The following is a 7,988-nucleotide window of genomic DNA, read 5'->3' as shown; positions in this document are numbered from 1 at the left end:
GCCAAAAGTTTTGAGAATGACACAAATATTACGTTTCACAAAGTCTGCTGCCTCAGTTTGTATGATGGCATTTTGTGATTCAGTGATTCTCTCGTTAACACAGGTGTGAGTGTTGATGAGGACAAGGCTGGAGATCACTCTGTCATGCTGATTGAGTTCGATTAACAGACTGGAAGCTTCAAAAGGAGGGTGGTGCTTGGAATCATTGTTCTTCCTCTGTCAACCATGGTTCCCTGCAAGGAAGCACGTGTCGTCATCATTGCCTTGCACAAAAAGGGCTTCACAGGCAAGGATATTGCTGCCAGTAAGATTGTACCTAAATCAATCATTTATCGGATCATCACGAACTTCAAGGAGAGCGGTTCAATTGTGAAGAATGCTTCAGAGCGCCCAAGAAAGTCCAGCAAGCGCAAGGACCGTCTCCTAAAGTTGATTCAGCTGCGGGATCGGGGCACCACCAGTACAGAGCTTGCTCAGGAATGGCAGCAGGCAGGTGTGAGTGCATCTGCACACACGGTGAGGCAAATAGTTTTTTGGAGGATGGCCTGGTGTCAAGAAGGGCAGCAAAGAAGCCACTTCTCTCCAGGAAAAACATCAGGGACAGACTGATATTCTGCAAAAGGTACAGGGATTGGACTGCTGAGGACTGGGGTAAAGTCATTTTCTCTGATGAATCCCCTTTTCGATTGTTTGGGGAATCCGGAAAAAAGCTTGTCCGGAGAAGACAAGGTGAGCGCTACCATCAGTCCTGTGTCATGCCAACAGTAAAGCATCCTGAGACCATTCATGTGTGGGGTTGCTTCTCAGCAAAGGGAGTGGGCTCACTCACAATTTTGCCTAAGAACACAGCCATGAATAAATAATGGCACCAACACATCCTCCGAGAGCAACTTTTGCCAACCATCCAAGAACAGTTTGGTGATGATCAATGCCTTTTCCAGCATGATGGAGCACCTTGCAAAAGGCAAAAGTGACAACTAAGTGGCTCGGGGAACAAAACATCAATATTTTGGGTCCATGGCCAGGAAACTCCCCAGACCTTAATCCCATTGAGAACTTGTGGTCAATCCTCAAGAGGCGGGTGGACAAACAAAAACCCACAAACTCCAAGCATTGACTATGCAAGAATGGGCTACCATCAGTCAGGATGTGGCCCAGAAGTTAATTGACAGCATGCCAGGGCGGATTGCAGAGGTCTTAAAAAGAAGGGTCAACACTGCAAATATTGACTCTTTGCATCAACTTCATGTAATTGTCAATAAAAGCCTTTGACACTTATGAAATGCTTGCAATTATACTTCAGTATTCCATTGTAGCATCTGACAAAAATATCTAAAGACACTGAAGCAGCAAACTTTGTGGAAATTAATATTTGTGTCATTCTCAAAACTTTTGGCCACGACTGTACATTTAGAGACTTGTGTGTTGTGGTAACACTTTACTGCATAGTGTTCCTGTACGTACAATGTAACAACCACTGTAAATACTAATTGTAACGTTGTACTTACAGCTTTAGCCCTAACAGTGTAATACTTCATAATAATTGTTGCACTGTACTTACAGGGCTAAATATACAATCATAAGAATACTGTAAACTGTGACCTTACCACATTGAATACACAAGGTGTAAGTTCGAAATTTGGCTGTGCATAAGCAGTTTTCTCTTGTTTTGTCAGTCAATGACAGTCACTCGATTAGCCATGTCAGCGAACAATTTTTATATTGGTAAGTTAGTCTAGCCAGTTATCTAAACTTGTAGTAATCATGGCTGAATACCGACCGGGCATGCAGGGCACGTGTCCAGGGGCCCTGACCTCCAGGGGCCCCCTTTGATGTTGTTATTCACTCTCACTCAGATATCATTAACATGGCATAAGTTATCGCAAAATGTGTAGAATTACAGGAAATTATCTTTAAAACAGCAAAAATGTATCTCTGCCCCATTGCAAAATGAGTAGAATTGCATGAAATGTGTTAGAAAATTGCTAAATGTTCTCTCCGCCCCATGGCAAATTGTGTAGAGCTGCAGAAAACATAATAATTGTTACACTGTACTTACAAGGCTAATTATACAACCATAAGAATATTGTAAAACTGAAAAAAAATATCTTTGCCCCAAGGTCAAAATAAGTAGAATTGCATGACATTTTTTATAGAATTATAACATTTTCTCTCTGCCCCATGGTAAAATGTGTAGAACTGCAGAAAACTTGCTTTAAAACTGAAATATTTTCTCTTTACGTCATGCCAAAATTAACTTTAAAATGTTCACTACCGTTCAAAAGTTTGGGGTCACTTAGAAATGTCCTTGTTTTTGAAAGAAAAGTAAAAAAAATGTGTCCATTAAAATAACATCGAATTGATCAGAAATACAGTGTAGACATTGTTAATGTCGTAAATAACTATTGTAGCTGAAAACGGCAGATTTTTTATGGAATAGCTATATAGTCGTACAGAGGCCCATTATCAGCCACCATCACTCCTGTGTTCCAATGGCACGTTGTGTTAGCTAATCCAAATGTATCATTTTAAAATGCTAATTTATCATTAGAAAACTCTTTTGCAATTATGTTAGCACAGCTGAAAACTGTTCAAAAACTAATTAAAGAAGCAATACAACTGGCCTTCTTTAGACTAGTTGAGTATCTGGAGCATCAGCATTTGTGTGTTCGATTACAGGCTCAAAATGGCCAGAAACAAAAAACTTTCTTCTGAAACTCGTCAGTCTATTCTTGTTCTGAGAAATGAAGGCTATTCCATGCGAGAAATTGCCAAGAATCTGAAGATCTCGTACAACGTTGTGAACTACTCCCTTCACAGAACAGCGCAAACTGGCCCTAACCAGAATAGAAAGAAGAGTGGGAGGCCCCAGTGCACAACTGAGCAAGAGTTGGACAACAACTGGACAACAAATCCTCAACTGTGGCTTTTTCTTTGCAACTCTGCCTAGAAGGCCAGCATCCCGGAGTTGCCTCTTCACTGTTGATGTTGAGACTGGTGTTTTGCGGGCACTATTTAATGAAGCTGCCAGTTGAGGACTTGTGAGGCGTCATGGCTCTATGTAGTACTGTGCGCCTCCCATAGTCTGTTCTGGACTTGGGAATTGTGAAGAGACCTCTGGTGGCATGTATTGTAGGGTATGCACGGGTGTCCGAGCTGTGTCTACACTGTATTTCTGATCAATTTGATGTGATTTTAATGGACAAAAAAATAACAATCTTGCAAAAACAAGGACATTTCTAAGTGACCCCAAACTTTTGAACTGTAGTGTAAATGTTTCTCTCCGCCGTCAAGAGGGGGGCCAGTAAAAAAGGTTGCTGGCTTGATGGGAGGCCCCCAACCAAATCTCACTTAGGGCCCCAAAAAGACAAGAGCTTAACCCTTAATGGAACGAAGTAAAGCACATTGTTTTCATGTATCTGATGTGTTTGGTATCATTCCATTTATTCCATTCCAGCCATTACAATGAGCCATTCCTCCTATATCTCCTCATACCAGCCTCCTATGCTGATCAGTTTGCAGTTACAGTAGACATAGCTTATCGGGTGAGGATTTGCCTTTTGAGTATAGGCCTATTGCTAAAGAAACTGATTGACAATATCTCAGTTCCAATGCACTTATAAACGTGACAAGCACAACTAGCCCTAATTGCTACTGGTTGATTTATCAATTTCACTACTGTATACCCAAAGGCTGCTCTGTGCATTACTAATTAGTGTTAATTTTAGATCCGATAGTAGAATACACTGGTATTGCTTGAGAGTAGTGCATTCATCACTGAAGTGTGAAAAAAATATGATTTACACATTATTGGGGTAATTGAGTGTCTGTTAATAAAATGCTCACTGCCTGGCAACAACAAGTTAACAAAAAGCTCACTGCCTGTTGAACGAAATGGTGCTGGAATGGACAGCTGACGTTTTCCAATTCTGCTATTTTGTGTGTTTTTTGATGCTGATCTTAAAAACATGTGTACATAATGTTTCCAAAACTAGATTCTGGACATTAGAACAGCGATCACTAACCTTGATTTGGATGACAATTTGTACGTCAACGAGTCTGCCACGCAGGGCACACTGCTCACCCCGGACCAGGCTCTTATCTCTGAGACTCGAAAGAGAAAGGGAGAGAGGACGACGTGTGGGAACCCTGACGAAACTACGTCGGCGAGTAAATAAACTGCCTCTACCCTCCATTCTATTGGTGAACATGCAATCACTGGAGAACAAAATGGACGAGCTCCGGTTGAGACTATCCTATATTATGTTATGGCTTACGATCCTGTGTGGCTCAGTTGGTAAAGCATGGCGCTACAACACCAGAGTTGTGGGTTCGATTCCCATGGCAGTCTGAAGAGCGTATGTGAAATGTAAATGTTTCTTTCAGTCGTGTCTGAACAGGACATGGATAATATACATCTAACTGTTTTTCTATGCAGGACAGAACGGCAGCTTCGAGTAAACCCAAGAGGGGAGGTGTGTATCTCTTTGTTAACAACAGCTGTTGCGCAATCTCTAATATTAACTTCTTAAGGAAGACTCGAGGTTCTGCTCGCCTGAGTTAGAATACCTCTTGATAAGCTGTAGACCATACTATTTACCAAAAGAGGTTTCACCTATATTTTTAGTTGCTGCCTATTTATTACAAACTGATGCTGGCACTAAGACTGCACTCAATGAGCTATATAGGGCCATAAGCAAACAAGAAAATGCTCATCCAGTAGCGGTGCTCCTAGTGGCCAGTGATTTTAATGCAGGGAAGCTGAAATCCGTTTTACCAAATTTCTACCAGCATGTCACCTGTGCAACTAGAGGCAAAAAAACCTCTATATCACCTTTATTCCACACACAGAAACACATACAAAGCTCTCACCTGCCCTCTTGGCAAATGTGACTATAACTGTATCCTTCTGATTCCTGCTTAAAAGCACAAACACAAAAAGGTAGTGGTCCAATGAAGAGGCTGCTAAGCTGCAGGACTGTTTCGCTAGCACAGACTAGAATATGTTCCAGGATTCATTGAGGAGTTTACCACATCAGTCATTATTAAGTGCATCGCCGACGTCGTCCCCACAGTGACTGTACGTACGTACATATCCCAAACAGAAGCCATGGATCTACTAAGATAAAATATAAAATTGTTTTAAGACAGTCATACCATGGATTAATTAGCTTTTTGATTTAGAATTTTAGGACCCCTGTAGGTATCATTATTCATTATTTGATCAAATACTGAATTTGGCTTTTACTACTATAGCCCATAGAAATGCATTGAATAACACATTTATAAATGCCAAAACAGACAGTCCAAAAATGTATCATAACCAATACATTTTTGAAGTATCTTGCCTATATCTAGGAATTTATTTTGGGGGGACACATATTTAACCCCTTTTTTTGTTGGCACAAACTACCTCCATACTTCCATAAAAAATTTTAAACATTCAGACGAGTCCCGTGACACTTCTGGTGGTCTGTAGCCCAAACGGTTTGGACAATACAGACAGAAGTTGGCACATCGGTGGTACCTACCAGACAAGCAAAATGCCCTACTTCGAGGCAACACTGAACCATGCATGAGAGCACCAGCTGTTTCCACAACTGTGTGATCACGCTCTCCGTTGCCAATGTGAGTAAGATCTTTAAACAGGTTAACATTCACAAGACCACAGGGCCAGATGGATTACCAGGAAGCGTACTCAGAGCATGCGCTGACCAGCTGGCAATTGTCTTCACTGACATTTTCAACCTGTCCCTGACCCGGTCTGTTATACCTAGGTTTTAAGGAGACCCCATAGTCCCTGTGCCCAAGAAAGCCAAGGTAACCTGTCTAAATGACTATCGCCCCATAGCACTCACATCTGTATCCATTAAATGCTTAGAAAGACTGGTAATGGCTCACATCAACACCATCATCCCAGACACCCTGGACCTACTCCAATTTGCATACCACACCAAATGATCCACAGATGATGCAGTCTCTATTGCACTACACACTGCCCTCTCCCACCTGAACTTAAGGGACTGTAGTGGAGTGGGTCGAGAGCTTCAAGTTCCTTTGTGTCCACATCACTAAGGATCTATCATGGTCCACACACCAACTGGATCAAGGAGATATATGAAATGACTGACATGGTATTTTGTTTGGCACGACAATGCCTCGTCCCCCTCAGGAGGCTGAAAAGATTTGGTCAAAAAGTTCTACAGCTGAACCGCTGAGAGCATCTTGACTGAGAGCATCACCGCTTGGTATGGCAAGTAGTGCGTTCGTCCCAGTACATCACCGGGGCCGAGCTCCCTGCCAGCCAGGATCTCTATACCAGGCATGTCAGAGGAAGGCCCTAAAAATTGTCAAAGCCTTCAGCCACCCAAGTCATAGACTGTTCTTTCGTTTACCGCACGGCAAGCGGTACCGATGCACCAAGTCTGGAACCAACAGGACCCTGAACAGTTTCTACATAGCTAGCTATTTGGTTCACTATCTACACTGACCCCTTTTGCACTAACCTTTAAAAAAAAATATTCATCGCATATGCTGCTGCTACTGTTTATTATTTATCCTGTTGCCTAGTCCCTTATTCCTAGTTATATGTACATGTACCCCTTCACATCGACTCAGTACTGGAACCCTGTGTATATATCGTTACTCATTGTGTATTTATTATTACTTTTATTATTCTGCGTTATTACTTTTCTATTATTTCTCTATTTTCTTTCTCTCTGCATTGTTGGGAAGAGCCCGTAAGCACTTCACTGTTGGTCTACACCTGTTGTTTACGATGCACGTGGCAAACACAATTTTAATTGATTTGAAGGCAATTGACAAGGCTTGACATGGAATCCTCGATCCAAGTTGTCCCTCTTAGCTAATACAAATATGATTTAGCATGACAACATTGGCTCAGGACCTCTGATATAGAAATGAGACATTATGACACATTGGTTTCTGTAGAAACAAGAAGTAATCTCAATGTCTATAATGTAGAAATACACCACACACACACACACACACACACACACACACACACACACACACACACACACACACACACACACACACACACACACACACACACACACACACACACACACACACACACACACACACACACACACACACACACACACACACAGAGAAAGAGAGAGAGTTCTCCTGTGTTTTAGATCAGTATAGTCATGTACACCCCTTGGCTACTCTGGCATTCATTGCCCACTCAGTGTTTTCGACGTGATTCAACCTGACTTTTCCAATCTTCACAGGAATATGGGAGCGTTGCAATGAGAAGCTGTGATATGACCAAAGCAGTTGAACGGTGCTGTGTGTTTCTGTTTAAGCTATAACAGGGAAGCATTTTCATTTTAGTGGCATGAGAAAGACTCACGCCACAATGGTTCAACGTGACCGCATGATCACTCGCGATTCGGGATCAATGATCTCAGACAATGCAGTAAAAAAAGTTATATTTGAACACGGAATCAGAAACATGTGCTCTGTGGGGTACTCATGGTCAGATCTGAGAGAAGTACTGACAGTTCTGGACAGCCTAGAGCTGGACAGCCTAGAGCTACAGCCCAGAATAACTCTAAACCAAACTCACGGTGTTATTTCTCGATAGAAAACCCCTCCTTTGTAAGCCACGTCTGGCAGGAAGTCAATAGCATGTATTAAACTACCCATAATGCACCCCAGTTATCGATAGCCCTAAATGAGTGCATATGGTGTCTTGGCATTGGATTATTTTGATCAGGTTAAGATTTTAATGGATTTTTTGTCACCTCTCACTGACAAGTCCCGGCACAAGCAGACTAGAGGGTCATCTGAACCTTGTGGTTTGGGCGCAGAGTGCTTAGATACAGAGAGTGAACACTGAGTTGGCAACCGTCAGACACTGGGAGAGTCAGGAAGTCTGGCGACTGTAAACCCCCCCCCCCCACCCCTTAAACACACAAACACTCTCAGACACACACATGCATGCACACGCATGCATA

Source organism: Salvelinus fontinalis, chromosome 11 (assembly GCF_029448725.1).
Source record: "Salvelinus fontinalis isolate EN_2023a chromosome 11, ASM2944872v1, whole genome shotgun sequence".
In the NCBI taxonomy this organism is placed as follows: domain Eukaryota; kingdom Metazoa; phylum Chordata; class Actinopteri; order Salmoniformes; family Salmonidae; genus Salvelinus; species Salvelinus fontinalis.
This window is presented reverse-complemented; position numbering follows the sequence as displayed.